The 14718-nt window shown below is 40.5% G+C and overlaps 1 pseudogene across 1 annotated transcript; it reads right to left on the reverse strand.

Moving 5' to 3' along the window:
* Positions 1 to 1029: 1029 nt before the first annotated feature.
* LOC147538811 (bZIP transcription factor 1-B-like) lies at positions 1030 to 12925 on the reverse strand (annotated as a pseudogene). The gene is made up of 13 exons (XR_015225396.1): positions 12479 to 12925; positions 12229 to 12323; positions 11997 to 12062; positions 11783 to 11869; positions 10864 to 10950; positions 10709 to 10768; positions 10452 to 10618; positions 10294 to 10348; positions 9659 to 9695; positions 9294 to 9574; positions 3163 to 3240; positions 2942 to 3066; positions 1030 to 1555 (listed from the first exon to the last, which is right to left on the reverse strand). The product of XR_015225396.1 is annotated as a bZIP transcription factor 1-B-like (transcript).
* Between the last annotated feature and the right edge of the window lie 1793 nt (positions 12926 to 14718).

Genomic DNA, 14718 nt, shown 5'->3' on the forward strand with positions numbered 1-14718 from the left:
CCAAAATCATTTGATCTTGTTGATAAATTTGCTCTTGTCATTTTATGTTGCAGAGGGTTCTTTGAGAAATGATGATGTTATTGTTGCAACCAGAGAGATGCAGAAAGCTAACTATTTCAGCTTCGTGATGTTGCTAAAAATGGTGCTATTAGATAGATTACCAGATAATGTCACATTCTTGATGCCCCATGACCGGACTTTATCGAAGATTTCAATACCGGAAAATGCAGTTGGTGAGTTTTTGTCGAGACACTCAATTCCTTCTCCTCTGCTATTCGACTACTTAGAACATTTTCCTACTGGTTCGTTGATCCCAGCCTCGAAACAGAACTTCATGCTTCAAGTTTCTAATGGTGGAAGGAGAAGCTTTCGTCTCAATAATGTTCGGATTACTAGCCCTAATATCTGCACTGCCGTGATGTCAATCAGATGTCATGGGATAGATGGAGTGCTTCTCTCAGAATCTGAACAGAACACAACTACACTTCCTTCACCCACTTGTATATCGAGTCCAAATAATGGGCCAGCGGCTACTGCAAGTCCATCACCACCCTCGCCACCTTCATCGGGAACCCTCAATCTGGTTCCTTCAATCGCCCCAATGCCCATTAATTTCGACACAAGATCGAAGAAATCAGGATGTTCACGACTGCTTGCTTCAATGCTACTAGCCTCCATTCGAACCTGTGTGATACTAGCACTGGTAACAATTCCAAGTATAGGAGACAGCATTTTGGAACTTATGTCACAAAACTTATCCAACTAATTGATCTAACTTGAGATTTAGAACATACTTCTCATTCGAATTTGAGCTGCTATGTTGCTGTTGAAATCAAAAATCATACCAGGATAAAAAAAGAATGTTATAGTAAATCAAATTAGAAGTTCGCATACTTTATTGCCCCCTGCTTCCTGCACAGAAAGTCTAAAGTCAAAATGTCATGTTTAAGAAAATATATAATATTTGATGAAGCATCAACTAATAATCAAATTCTGAAATTGAAATGTTGTAAGGGAACTCATAGGTTCTATAAAGCACTAATCGACAGATTAGACAAATTTAGCATCAGTTGTTGTTCAATGGATACATGACATACAGGAAAAGAAAACAGTCTTCCAACTGAAAAAAAGACCTACTTAATCAAAGCACACAAACCTATAGATTATTGGTTCTCTCTCCTACAGTACACAAAACATACACCATAAAATAGTACAAAGACAGTAGAAAATATTAGCTGTCAAGCTCACTGCAGCAGAGAAGCACAAAGGTCCCAGCTACTGTGGCCGCATACACCCCTGACAGTTAAATATTGGTCGAAATGACAAGAAAAAGTCACAAGTATAAACCGACACGGTGACTAGAAAATTCAGCTTTAATGAATTTTGAACATCATTCTACTAATGGGTTAGAGTCTGCCCATATATACGGGTCTCCGAATCAGTGTACCACATTTCAGTGGCCACTCTGCAATGATTCCCCTACTTGCTGATCCTTGTCGCTCAAATATTGTTCATTCCTGACTTCGGATCCTTTGGGGTTTCCTCCAAGTCTCTCCTGCAAAACAACAGCCCGTGAATAATTTCAAGAAAAAGGTTTCGTTGGTAGAGCTAGTCTGTCTATCTCTCTGAGTCTCGAGTAACATGGAACTTCTAAGAAGATGGTAACAGTGAGAAATACTGGGATACTATACCATATAATACTATTCAAACAAAGGGATGCAAGGAATCAGATGATGCAATCATAGAATCACGTCAATGTGGAACAAGTATAATCGAGACAGAGACCAATGTCACATGGGGATCCCTCTGGTATGTGGTGCAGGAAAGCGTATGTGGTACGCTACCACGTTCATTTTGCACCTCTTTGGTAAAACATTTTGGGCACCAGGACGTTTGAAAACCCTTTCCTAACCATATATGTGTGTGTGTGTGTGTGTGTGTGTGTATTTCATCATTAATGCACAGTATATACCTAAACTCAAACGATTATATCCACAAAAAGGTAAACTCTTAAATATTTTAAAAGTCAACTGAAATTCTTCTGGTTAACCACTAAACTAGCTGATAATCCTTTAGAAATTTACGAAAATCTTGGAATATTAAGGTTGCATTGTGAAATGCTAAATATGAAAATATGAAATCGCAATACTATCTTAAAGCTGGAAGTGAGATCCATAATGTTGTTGTATGCGAGGGGATAGAGTTTATGCACAGACGCAGACCCTAAGTAGTTTGGCCGACCCACCCGAGTAACTCCTGGATCAGATCAGGACTCAAGGTAACTGAGCCAGTCCTCATGCCTACCTCCAAGTCAAGTATTTCCCATGAGGGAGAGAGAGAGAGGGGGAGAGAGAGAGAGAGAGAGAGAGAGAGAGAGAGAGGGAAAGAGTTCTTCTTAACAAGAAAGAAAGATAAGGAGCTGCTGCTGTAAAGGAGCTAAGAACAACAGCTGCAGTGAAGTAGATGCAACAACTTATGGCAGTAGAAGTGAATGCAGCAGTTTACTGAAGTTGTAATAGCAACATCTTGCTGTGCAACAGCTTTAAAAACAACTCCGCTTCTTTTGTTTATATAATTAGTAGATATATATATATAAATAGTTTCTAAGGCGGTCGATCCCGACTGGGGGGTCGAGATCATGGGGTAGTAGATCCTGCGTCGATCTCATCCCCACATACTTAGCACTGGCCATGATTCTTGTTTGCAAGGTTCAATTTCAGATTTTCTTTTCACTAAAACTTGATGCTTTCCTTTTAAAAATTTGTGGCATGCATCGTGTAGAATCAGAAAATGGGACAAGCCTCTCCTACAGTCACAAGAATTATTGAAAACTTCGATCTTATATTATATAATACAGTATGTATATTGTATAAAACTGTAAATATAATACGAGAGAAAATATAGGTTACTTCAGAAAAAGCAACTGCTAGATATACTCCACCTTGAGAGACGTGTTCTGGGAGAGAAGCTGTTCATACTCGCTTCTCATTCGACTAACATCTGATTTGAGATTGGAGTTTTCGCCCTTCAAACCTCTACACGTTGAGCGAGCTCCTCACATTCGGCCTGAAACTCACAGCAACAAGTCAAGAGTCAACAAACCATGAAGAAAACAACGCCAGACAGAGCGAGAATAAAAACATATAATGGCACACATCGTACCTGCTTACGTAACCTGGAACGACAGGCTGATTCCCTGTTTGACTGCTTTCTTCTCTGCCTTTTAAGTTCTCTTTCATCCTGAAGTCAACATAAGGTGCATTAGCAGGAAGTACATAAAAGATAACATAATCAGATAACTTTTACAAGTAGAAGCATGCCTTTGTAATAGTTCCTTGTCCGTGCATTTTCTTTTCTTTCTTTGGAAATGTTTGTCTATGTACTCGTATTAAATGTTCACAGGTAGGTGTGGACAGTAAGCCGAAAAGAAATAAACAATAGTACTTCTCAATGCATGTCTCAACCATCATTTTCCAACTCAAATTCAAAAGAAAGGGGTGTCTTTTATCAGGTTGAAAGAGCTGACAAGGCCAGGTCTCAAGTGGTATGACTCACGGCGATCAATAACGGAAAGAGTTGACGTCTTTGGTAATTGAATAGGCCCCCAGTCACACAGGTCAAAATTGGCTGAGCACCATACTAAAACCAGTACCTATTTCTTACTTTATATGTGAAGGGGAAACTGTGTTTTTCATCATCAAATGACCTCCTTAACCAATTGCAGCGTAATATCGAAGATGATTATTAATAATATCCTTTGAAGACTATAACTCTTTATTTGTAAAATTTCCAAGCATGAGAACATGAATAAGTCATAAAACAACCAGTGGAATGATAGAACTTTTGCAAGTTTGGTGGAGGACCTGGGTGAAATTGTAGCAGTTAGTTACGAAACAACACATCTTCTGGATCTTCATTATGCTTGTGTTTCGGTGGATGTTAAGCCCAATGGTTCCATTTCGGAGAGGAAGACTTTATTGGTGGATGGAGAAAGTTATCAAATCTGGATTACAACGGAAGTGGTGGCCGAAAGGAGACAGGATACGTCGGTGTTGTGTTCATCGGAAAATCGGGTCACGGTGCCGGAGAAGACAAAGGGTGTAATTAATGCCTCGAGCCTCGAAAATCAGGATCAGAACCCTACTGCAGACCCTATGGACACAGACATGACGCAGGAAAAGTTGATGGAGACGGGAGTCGTCGAAGGTAAGGAGGACACGAGTTTCAAGAGAGATCCCAGAAAAGGGAAATCAAAAGCCGGTGATATCAAGGAGGTGAGGGAGGAGGAAGTCACCCGGAAGTTGCATGCTATGCCTGACATGCAGGGGATTGAGGTCAGGCCTGAAATGGTGGAAGCTATGACGAAGTTGGTCAATGAGTCCAACAAGTGGACTAAGTCAATCACGTACAAAAGGCTCAGGAAAAGTCACGATATGCACAAGAAGAAGTTATGGTCTTTGGGCAGGGTCCCAACGATTAAAAGGACCATATCTAGAAGCTCTGGGCGCCCCAAGAAAGCAGGCCCAAAAAAGAGGGTTGAGCCCACTACTCCAGTCAACCAAGTACAAAAGGAAAAGTCGGAGTCTACAGGCACCGACGAGGATGCAAGGATGGCCCAATTCTTTAAGATTGCTAAGGAATTAGGGCTCTCCGGTTCGGATGACTATGAAAGGGTCATCAATTTGTTGGTAGAACAAGATGTGGAGTTGAAACACAGCAGGAAGAAGAGAAAGGAAGCTCAGGAAGAGGAGGTTCTAGATACTACTCCTCTAGCAGTTATAAAGCCAGGAGGTAGTCAGGTTTGCAAGTCCAGTGGGAACGAGGAGTTCAGCTATGGTTCGAAAGAAAAGGTGGGTATGGCCATTGTTATTCAGGAGGAGGGGAAGGAGTCTATGTCGGAGAAGAAGACAAGTCCGGGGAAGGTGAACAGGGAGTTGAAGAATTTAACTTGGGGAATGTCAGATCCACCTTCTTCGTTGGTCAGATCGCGTTCAGCACCAAGTATGGGGGAGTTCAAGTTTAAATGCCCTTGAACCTCCTCAGCTGGAACATCAGGGGCTTGGGCAGTCCGGCCAAGCAGTTAGCTGTTAAGAAAGTAGTCAAGGATTTTTCTGTTTCTGTTTTGTGTCTTCAGGAGACGAAGGTAGTATCTATATCCGAGTCCCTTATCAGGGCTGTTTGGGGTAGGGGTAGCTGTGGATGGGATGCCATCCCAGCAGTAGGCTCTTCGGGTGGTATTTTGTGTGTATGGGATAGTAGTTTAATGGAAGTAAAGGAAGTATTTAAAACCTCGCATAGTCTTTCTCTTCACTTCAAAAATCTTATAGACGACTTTGAATGGGTATTCTCAGGGGTCTATGGACCTTGCCAAAGGAATCTTAGGCCTGATTTTTGGAACGAGCTGGACAGTGTCTCAGCCAAGTGGCATTTACCGTGGTGTGTAGGAGGGGATTTCAATGTTATAAGATTTATCCACGAAAAGAAAAGGGGTAGGAAGATAACTACTAGTATGAGGGACTTCGGGGATTGGATTGATCGGAATGGTCTCATGGATCTTCCAAAACAAGGTATGGAGTACTCCTGGACTAATAACCAGAGAGACCCGGTACTAAATGTCCTGGATAGATTTCTCATAAGTGGGGAATGGGAGAATAAATTCCCTAAGGTGGAGCAGCTAATACTTCCCAGGCCAACCTCGGATCATGCTCCTATCCTTCTGAGAACAGAGTTAGTTCCATCTAAACCACCACCATTCAGATTGGAGGAGAGATGGATGAGGGATCCGGACTTCTTGGGTGTAGTCTCTTCCTGGTGGGAGGAAGGCCCCCAAGGATCATCTCCAAGTCACACATTCTGGAGAAAGCTCCAATTCCTGAAAGGAAAATTAAAAGGGTGGTCCAGGGAGAAACACAACACTTTCCATAAGAAATTCAAGTCCTTGCAATCAGATATTGGTTCGTTAGACAAGAAGGAAGAACATCAAAACTTATCCCAGGTAGAATTTGAGGATAGAAAGAGGATGAAAAAGGAGCTGGAAAATTTGATGGCCCAGGAGGAAATCAGTATGCGTCAGAAATCCAGGGCTCTTTGGCTCAAAGAGGGCGATAAAAACACATCTTATTTCCACAAAGTTATGAAATGCAGGGCCAGGCAAAACAGAATTAGTATCATTATTCAGGAAACAGGGGTCATTACGAAAAAGGAAGAGATAATGAAAGAGGCAGTCGCGTACTTCTCCAAAACTTATTGTGAGCCGACGTATTGGAGACCTGGCATTGAGGGGATGAACCTCCCACACCTCCTTCCCGACGAGGCGGATAACTTGGAAAGAAGCTTTACTGAGGAGGAAGTGAGGAAGGCAATTGCGGATTTAGCTAAAGACAAGGCTCCGGGACCTGATGGGTTCCCAATTTCGTTCTTCAGTAGATGCTGGAGCATCATAAAGGAGGAGTTCATGAATATGGTTGTGGCTTTTTCAGAGACAGCTGAGTTGGATTGGAGGTTAAACCAGACTTTCATTGTCTTGATCCCCAAGAAGAAACAGAGCTCTTCCTTCTCGGATTTTAGGCCAATAAGTTTAGTGGGAGGGGTTTTCAAGATCATTTCTAAAGCTTTAGCAACTCGTATGGCGTCGATCATGGACAATATTATCTCACCTTTCCAGGGGGCCTTTGTAGGAGGAAGACAAATCCTAGATGGAGTGATGATAGCGAATGAACTTATTGATTCTAGGAGGAAACAAGGCAGTCGGGGTATAGTCCTCAAAGCAAACTTGGAGAAGGCTTATGATCGCATAAGTTGGGACTTCCTTTATAGCATTATGAATCGAATGGGATTTGGGTACAAATGGAGGACTTGGATCTTCAAGTGCATATCATCATGTACATTCTCGGTTTTGATCAATGGACAGCCATCTATGGTATTCCAGAGCTCGAGAGGAATAAGACAGGGGGACCCTATATCCCCCCTCTTATTCTTACTGGTTGGTGAAGTACTAAGTCAATGTATGCAACAAGCAGAGGAAAAAGGATGGATAAAGGGCTTCCATATCAACACTACCAGCAGAAAGATCAACCATTTGCAGTTTGCGGATGATACCCTGTTCTTTCTTGATGAAGATTTGGATCAGCTGACTAAATTACGGGACATATTGGTGTGGTATGAACTCTGCTCAGGTCTGAAGGTTAATTTGAAGAAGTCATTCATATACGAGGTGATTGAGAATCAGGGTGGCAATAGTAATTTGGGAATCTTGGAAGGTTTTGGCTGCCCTATAGCATCTCTCCCCACTTCCTACTTAGGGCTACCTCTGGGGCATAGATATAAAGCAAAATCCCTTTGGGATCCGGTCTTGGAAAGAATCAACAGGAGATTGGCTTCCTGGAAAGGACATGTCCTGTCGAAAGGGGGGAAACTAACTCTTTTCAAATCACTTATGCAGGCTCTACCTACATATTACTTATCCTTGTTTTCAATTCCGATGGGAGTTCTAAAGGACATTGACACCAAAATGTGCAATTTCCTCTGGAACGGTAAATCAGAATCCAAGAGACTGCACTGGGTCGCATGGAACAAGATAAAACTAGCACGGGTCAAAGGAGGGCTGGGTGTCAAAGACCTAAAGACTATGAACAAGGCTCTTTTATCTAAATGGTTATGGAGGTTTGAGCAAGAGGAGGGCAAACTGTGGAAGGAAGTTATCAGTGTTAAATATGGTGAGGAACCATCTGACTGGGCCAAGAAGACTAAGAACCAATCATATGGCTGTGGGGTTTGGAAAGGAATCCAAAACAACTTGGAAGACTTCAAGAGACTTACTAAATGGAAGGTGGGCAATGGACAGAAGATTATCTTCTGGGAGGATACATGGTTAGGTAATGTGAGATTAAGAGATAGATTCCCTAGCATTTTCTCAATTGTAGTGGAGAAGAAGGCGAGACTTTGCCAGCTGTTGGACAGTGAGTCTGGGGTGTGGAGCATCGAAACTAGAAGGAACCTAAATGACTGGGAAGTCACGGAATACACGGAACTGCTGAGCTCCTTACAAGAGGTGCAGCTAAGCAGTGGCAAAGATTCAAGGATTTGGAAAAGGGAGGAAAAGGAAATGCTATCGGTTAAAGTCTGCTACTCGTTGATGGAACCAGGAGTCCAAATCATGCATCCAACTTTAGTGAAAATCCTTCAGCGAAAGGGTATCCCTCCGAGAGTTGGATTTATGCTTTGGGCAACATTCCTCAACAGAGTACCTACGGTTGATGCGCTAAGAAGAAAGGGCATGATGATCATCAACCGATGTATCATGTGCAAGGAAAGTGAGGAGACAAGCGATCACCTATTTATCCACTGTAAGATAGCACAAGGACTGTGGTCGTACTTTATCAACTCGGCGGGCTTAAAATGGTGCTGTCCGTCATCGATTATAGACCTGTTTGATCAATGGGAGACCTTCCCTAAACCAAGAGGCAGGAAAGAGGTTTGGAATTTAATTCCGGCAGCAATAGTCTGGAGTATTTGGAAAGATCGGAATATCAAGACTTTTAAGGAAGGAAACACCAATTCCAGTTTGGATGTGGAGGATGTGAAGTCTATGATTTTTGGATGGGCTAAAAATCTAAATTGTACTGGCTCTGCCAGCTTTAATGATGTTGTCTTTAATTGGGAGGCGTGGTTTGGTCAACAAATTCACTAACCTCCCCTCTCTGTTCAATTTATTTCGTTTATAATTAATTCAAAGTTTCAAAAAAAAAAAAAAACAACCAGTGCAACTTTAATAGCGTGACAAAAGTCGTAAAGAGATTTCTCCCAATGCAAAATACAGAGAAAAGAGGAACAACCTCGTGGAGATTATTTTCTTTACCTCTTTTCTAATGAAAATTGTGAAGAAAACAAAAATGATTGGGCAAAAAAAGAGAGCTTTATTCTCAAGCTTATTGACTAAAGAGTAATTAATGGGAAGACATTAGTTTCCGAAACGTTCAAGCCCGCCATAAATGCTGGGCAAAGTAAAATTCCTTGATAAATAGAGATGGACGGAAGTTCACATTTCAACCCCTTAAAATCTAGGATCTAATCCTCATGTTTACAGTTCGAGCCATAATGATTTGCTGAATACCTTATACTTAAGAATGTAAATACAAACTGCAGCAGAGCTGCAGGAGAATGAAACACTGACCATAAATAAATTCTCTATGTCATCACTTCTAAATTGACCTATAGCAAAAAACAATTATGGCCCTACATAAAGATGGTAAAATGTATAAAACCTCACAGCTAAGTCCAAGATTATGTATAACCTGTATCCAATGCTCAGCTGGACCACCACCCATAGGAACCACTGTTCCAGTAACAGGTGCAGGGACTTTCCCACGTGCTGGAGGAATAGCTGATGGAGTTGGAACTCCCCAATAGTCCATCCCGATATTTAAGTTGGTGGTTGGACCAGCAACACCTCCAGGAAGAGCAGCTGGTGGCATGGGCATCATAGGAATTGTTGGATTCAATACCGAATTTTGTGGAGTACCAGATACTTCATTACGGGAGCCAGGGGCGGAACTGCCATTTCGAGATGATTCACCTGAAAGGAAAGTAACGGTAATTTTGTTACCTGTAACAACGATGATTATAGCCATGATGACCTATGAATCAATTACGAGTATACCTTCATCTTTTCCATTGTGTGCCTTATGTTGGGAATCCTGCAAAAGAGATAAAAGTATGAATATGGCATATCTGGACATAAAGGATGAAATCAATATTTAGGTGCTTTGAACATCCTCAAAGTTCATGTCAGATCAGCACTTAAAGCTATCCAACTTTTGCTTATTAGGGCCCCCTGCTATTGAGCGTATTGTTAGAAAATACCAATTTGACCCTCATCAGCACGGTGCCAGATTTAGTCAAAAACATGTTACATCAAGTGTGTAGAACAAATTATGCATTCATACAAAGGGCATGGCACATAAGTACGTAACTGATTTGAGTAGTAGAAAATCATACTCTGGACGAATTCCAGTCCCCAAACAAGTTTCAAGCCACCAAAAGAACGGGTCTCTTCACATAGGGATACAGATGAAAAAAAGACATTTATGAACCATCATCGTCTAACTATATCCTGGTCATAGAGCACACTTGATCCTAAAGAAAATACCCAGTAAGATATATAATTAAAGGCTTCTACTACCTCCTCAGTGACCTTTACTCCGACCCACTAATACCTAGCCTAAAGAAAAAAATACTGATAATTAGAGCAATATAGATACCACGGCGTCAAGTCGCAAAAACTGAATAACTTACATTCTGGGAATTGGCATCACTTCCTTCACTTGAACCTCCACTACCACTCTCAGCACTGCAGATTTCAGGTTTTGATTCATGTACCAACTAGATTAGTCACTATAAATATTTGAGATCATAAACTTTTCATGGTTCTCTGCGAAGAAAGTTTAGCACACCTTTGTGAATAAGCTCCATTAGCAGAAGCTCCTGATGTTTTACCCATTTCATTATTGCTCTTGCCTGTAAGCATATTCAAACTGCCTAAACTGTCTTTTGATCTCTTGAGTGGACTTTTGCCATCTGATGACTTGGCATCTGCTTCGGCACCACCAGGCATAGCTCCCTATATAGAAAATCTCACGTTACTCTTCACATAGTCAAAGCAATGCAGGTCTTATGAGTCACAGATAAAACTAAGATTTGGATCACTCACAGAAACTTCAGCAGTGCCATTTGGAGACGGCATAGCGTAAGGACTGAAAGGAAGTGACCCCTGTGTAAAATTTAAGTGTCACCATGGATTAGCATAATTGACAATTGCATATTGAGCAATGCGACCTCTTAGACATGATAAGATAAAGGCAGTACCGGAGGCATAGATGGATGAGCATAAATTCCTCCATGGGGATACATTAAATATGGCGGTGGTGGGGTCCCATATGGAGGCATAAGATGCTGCAAAGACCATAACTTTCATCAGCGACAACTAATAGTAACAAAATACAGAAGTAAGCTGCCTTATATTTTTAGCTTTCCAATATATTATCAGAAGTCAAGCAGAACCACAATATTGCTCGTCATGCGTCATACTGAGAGCGATCAACAAAATGATGAAAAATGAACAAATTGAGCACCACTAGCTACCCAGAGTAATTCCTAAGAGAAGCGCCCTCCCCAGATAGGAGCCACTAAATTAACCTTCTGCTAATGACAAATAAAACCCAATGCATATAGGTATTTTCTACAAAGATATTCTAGACATTTCTTGTTTTCTTGAAAATATACTCCAAACCTATCATTAACAGTACATCTGCTTTTTATTAAGTGTAGAGAAGATTTGACCAAACAGAGCACCTATTCCATATGCAGATGAAGCATTATTTTCAATACCCACAGCAATCACAAAGAAAGTGATGCAGAAGAACTCAAGCTTGGTTCATACAAAGACACTAAGTTGCATAAAGAGATTGAATGTTTTACAACAACTGCACAACAAACCAAGGTCAGATGTTTAAGCGAAACCCACCATACTGCGGAGTTTTGGGGCATTAAGCCAGAAAACCCTCCCGCTATAACCCAGGTAGAAATCTGGAGAGTTTATTAAAAAAACTTTAATAGGTTTTTCTTTCTTCCCATCCACAGTTACCTTTTTTATCAATAGAATTTAGACCATGATGAGCAGCCATGAGATAAGATTTATCAAATTAAACCATTACGTAAATAAACAAATTTGTCTTCAATCTACTCATCAACGTTACATATCACTATTGAAATACTAAAGCTATACCTGAGCTCCCCACATATAAGGATGAGCTTGGGGACTAGATGCAACTGATGAATGAAAGTATCCAGGTGGTGGAATCGGGGAATAAGCCTATTTCCAAAACAAAACCAACTTTAATGAACAATAGATAATAGAAAAGTTAAACAATAGAAAATGCCCTTTAGGTTGCCATTAAAAAAAAGTGTTACTAAGATTACAAATCCAGTAAAGAAACCACCTGAAATCCAGACCAATCTGGATAAACTGCAGCAGCAGTAGTCGCCGGAGGTTGCTGCTGCTGTTCCTGAACAATAACATCAGCAATAACACAAGTAATTGGGTAAAGGAATTCAAATGGAACTGATACGAAAACTACTAAGACGTTTATATATATATATATATATATATATATATATATATATATATAGAGAGAGAGAGAGAGAGAGAGAGAGGGAGAAGAATAAATCGACCTGCGAATTAGATGGTTTTGACGCCTTAGACGTTGAATCACCCTCGGCGCTCCCCATGATTCAACAACACCCCCCTCAAATTCTTTCAAGAAACCCTACAAATAATGGATTTCATATCTAAAGTGAGAAAATCACAAGAAACCCTGGATAATACAAAATGAACAGATTTTAATTATACAAGAGTAAGAATTTATAACCAAATTTCAGTCATTTAGTTCAAATTCATTAACATTAGACAACCAATACTAACCAATTCATGGATAAATCAGCTAATAAATTAGGGCAAATTTCACAAGACGAGTTAACTTAGCCCTGGATTTCGAAGATCAAATGAATCAATGAAGCTTGAAAGATTAGGGTTTTGATCAAACTAAACTGCGTTTCGTTCTCTAGAGAGAGAGAGAGTACGAGAACGCAATAGAAAAAAAACCTCTCGTTCTCGTCAAATTCAGTAGCAGCTTCGTCCCCAATACGGTCCACGATAAAATGTCTGCCATTCGTATCTGAATGACCGCATGAATACGTGCGTAGAAGACAATTCTATAGGCACCCTCATTTGGCTATAGGCACCATAGTTCCTTTTAACTTATGCTTTTTTCTCAGAATGCATAGGTTTGATACAAGACCAAGAAGCCACGCCACCCCCATAGCTATAGTGGTTGGATCTCTCTTCTCAGGCTCATGAAGTCTTGAGATCGTGGAAGCAGTTTATCATCAAGATTTACCAAGTGTAATCAAGACAATAAATAAAATAAAGGTAACAATAGACGGCGGTTATAGTGGTCATTGATGCTTCATATTATATTCATGATGCAGTAACGCCATGTAAATGTAATGACTCTTGGAGTCCGATGTCAAACAACAAAGAGATTGAGGACCAAACACCTTACCACTTTGTATGGGACAAAATCCTAAATAGATAGCGCTTTTAAAAATCTACAATTAATGGCCTTATGCACTAACTGCACCCATAAATTAAGATATAAATGGACTTAACCCATTTACCTCTAGGCACCCAAAGTAACGGGAAAATGTTTGTGTCCGTGGACGTGTCGCCGTCCTAATAAGTATCTAGACTCGTATACTAGATAGAAGGTCAATACCGAGGTTTGTCGTTATTTTTTTTAGTGAGAAGAACGTTCGTCATGATCATCTTGCACAATACTCTCTCCAGCTAATATGTCTCTTGAAGGCGTTACCGATATCCATATTCAAGATCACAGTTGGCCAAATAACTCTCGCACGATTCTTTCCCCTAGTATATCGTTTACAGGCGTTATCACTATTCAAGGCGACAACTAATCAAATGACATTGTACGACAAGGAAAAGTCCATGAGAAAAGGGACGACTACCTTATTTTTATCTTCTCCCACTTTTATTCTCTCTCGTACATCATAGAAAACGACCGCTCTATCTTCTAAAACAAACAATCAATTTTCTCTCTCATACATACTTATAACGGTTGTAATCTAATTTTCCACGGAAAAAATCAACCGATGCGGTATTTCTCTCTCATACATACTAACTCTTGAGAAGCCATCCACAAGGAACGGTAATTTCTTTTTTGGTGCAACATCCCCTTATCACTTTCTCTCTCGCTTAGTAAGTCAAGCAAACACTTAGGCAGGCAATATCAATTTCCTTCTCCAAGACGACCAAAGGGTGCATGTACATTATTACTTTCTCTCTTAAGACGACCAAATGGTGCAAGTACCTTATTACCTTTTTTTATGACCCTGAGATGGGTGTTTGGAGGAAATTGGTTTTGCTTTAACATGACTCGTGACAGTTTCCTCTTGTTCAGGTTTCAGAGGTTTTTTTCCTCCACATCCTCAGAATTTGATTCGTCCTCCTCCTCAGATGGGTGTTTGGAAGGTGCTTCTGTTGGAGCTGGTTTGGGTTTTGGAGAGGACATATCTTCGTCTCCCGAATCTGATTCATCATCACTGTCGTCATCGGAGTCAGATTTCTTGCTCAAGTGATTAACTTTTCGTGAGGGTTCATTGGAATCCTCATCTTCTCCTTCATCACTTTGTTTATTTTGTTCTTCTTGATCATTAAATGATCTTACTTCTTCATCATTAGATTTTACTTGTTCTTGTTCATCATATATCAGAAGACGAAACATAAAGTGTTGAGAAAAATCACCACTCCAAATAGGTGGTCAGTCTAATTAGAGTTTTTTCTTCAATGCGGAAAACCAGGATCTTTGATGCAATGGTGAATAAATAGAACATAACCACAAAGCAAATAAAGAATAATGACAAGAAAGATTCATAGAGGTTCGGAGCAAGTCTTACGTCATTTTTCAACCGCACCAAACTAATCCACTATGAATTTGAAGTTACAACATACCCGAGTTACCGTACACAAAGACTAGTGCACTCCCTAGTTATAAAATATCTCACTACAACTCTCTCACCCTCACACTTACAAAGCTCTTTGTTGATCTCAAACTCTCTTTCACTCACTCACTTATACAAAAGAGA

This window comes from Eschscholzia californica, unplaced genomic scaffold (genome assembly GCF_041429995.1).
Source record: "Eschscholzia californica isolate CP2 unplaced genomic scaffold, dmEscCali1.0.p SCAF_5, whole genome shotgun sequence".
NCBI lineage: Eukaryota > Viridiplantae > Streptophyta > Magnoliopsida > Ranunculales > Papaveraceae > Eschscholzia > Eschscholzia californica.